Raw genomic sequence first — 2,295 nt, forward strand, 5'->3', positions numbered from 1 at the left:
TCCAGAACTAGTTCTACTCGTTATTCACTAGGATCTAGGGGCAAGGGGTGGATGGAAGACTGTAAGTCATTAACCGCGCGCTTACCGCAAATAGGATACCTTTTCTTACTGTTGACGCCGGTGAAAAATTCTACTCCCTCCGTCCCATAATATAAGAATGTTTTTCAAGCCAACATAGCTTGTTAGCTTGAAAAACATTCTTATATTATGGGACGGAGGGAGTAGCCTCTTAGAGCCGAACTGCTCACAACTTGAATTAGTAACAAAGCGATGTAGCCTTGACACGCAGAGAATTATCCGTTGCAGTTAATATCATAAGTCTTGAGAAATAATCCTTGCAGTCATGTTGCCTGCGAGTGCATCATATTCTTGTCTGCCAATTTGTGGTTCCAAGAAAATTCATTTTGCTGTGATTTTGCTCATGTCATGTATGGATCAGTCAGTTTTTACAACGATTGCACTTGGTAGATAAATGATCTTCTTATCTTTCATGTTGTAATCTTAAGCTTTCAGCACTACAAGTATCTTTGAAGCACTGCTGTTTCCTTTAGTGATTGATTTGACTTGTTTGAACCACTCACATCTTTCTCCTGATGCAATTATTATCCCTGCTGCTTCTGGAAACAAAGTAAATGTAGTTTATGTGCTTCTTTCTTAATCATGTCAATTGCATTTTCTGGCATTCCTTTTTTGACATGCTCAGTGCTCATAGGTCCATCCTTGTTAGACAATTGTGTGATCTGAAAAACCATGAACCTTTTGTCACTTATGTTGCCATCATTTTTCCTTTGAATAAACAGGGCGAGGCGTCTTGATTGATATGCTCAAGGGCCTCGAGGAGACGGTTGTGAAGCTGAAGTGTTGCATCTCATACCTGGCACTAGTGCTTTGTTTCTTTGCTGGAGGTGTCACCGAACTGTGATATTGAACTCATGAGCCTTTTGGTGCCGGCGAGTCCTTCGTCACCTCGCTCTCTTTAATTGAGATGGTCTGGCCATCATGCCGTAGGTGATTTCGGTGTGTAGTGGGCCATTGTGATTGTGCTCAGCTTTCTTCTTAGTGAAATTGGTCTTGTAAATCTATGCTGGTTAGGCCTTTTTTCTGCTTACATGCCCCTGTTGCTACATGGTTTGGTAATGGTCCAAGTTTTTTTGGTAGGATCCCTGTACTAGGATTTGAACACAATGCTCGCGTGTTGTGTAATGCTGCTGTATATCGTAGGGTTAAGGATGATACTATTTTTTTTGTTGCATTATGGTAGAAAAGGTGTTACATTTTCTTGGCAGATGAATTATTTGTAAATGCCAAAAAATTTGGGCAGCATAGAGGTAAAGTTGGATTCAAGCATGTGAGAACTAAGCCCGCAAGTAATCGAATGTTGCCTTTGTCAACTATGACACAAAATTCTATGATCTGGTTTGTGTTTCTTATCTTTGCTGACAAAATGGTTTATAGGTCCTCTTCGCAGTGTGTTCTACATTTCGTAGAAGTTTTGGTCTATTTGCAACTCACTCACAGGTCCTCTTCTGACTTGCCTTTTCATCTTGTTTTTAGTCTTGTCATCATCTTGTGCTGTGTTCGGTGGTGAGAGAGCATCTCCAAAGCCAAAGAAAAGAAAAACATGGTAGTCATTACCGGCAAATGTTTCTGTAGTAATGTGAAGGTGACACAGCGCAAGTAAGATGCCTTGTTGGATCAACTTAATGCATGCTGAGACTAATTTGTATTATATTTAGTTTGTGAATTGGTGAGGAACGGGATGGATGAATCGATGGTTATGCTTCTGAGGGTCATCATATTCAGTAATCCGTGGCGCTGTTTTTGGTTTGTAGGCCTCGTATACTTGAGAGCATTTTGTTATTTGCAACTCCCTGGGTACGTCCTTGTTGATTGGATTGTTGTACAATGTGAAAAGCCTTTCACTACTTATGTTGTCATCTTTCTTTTCCTTGTTTGTGTTGTGCTGATTGGAAAGACCTGACTCGGTTATTTGAATTGTATTTCACAGGAAGTCGTGGTTTTGCAGGAGGCGAGGGATGATGCTTGATCAGTGCTTCCTTCCTCCAGATGGGAGATATCTCTCGAGACTTCAAATGTTCATCTTGTGTTTGGTCGTTTCCTTTCTGTGTGGTGTCACGAGACACGGGCTTTGCAATGTAATGAAATACTCATGGTTTAGTTTGCTGCCTTTAAGATGCCTGGTGATAGGATCTTGTTGGGTAGAAAGAATTGGAATTGTTGTGATGAGATGCATGTTGATAAAACTGAGGAATGGTTAATGTGCCCTGTATGCTT

This window comes from Triticum aestivum, chromosome 5B, assembly GCF_018294505.1.
Source record: "Triticum aestivum cultivar Chinese Spring chromosome 5B, IWGSC CS RefSeq v2.1, whole genome shotgun sequence".
Classification (NCBI taxonomy): Eukaryota; Viridiplantae; Streptophyta; class Magnoliopsida; order Poales; family Poaceae; genus Triticum; species Triticum aestivum.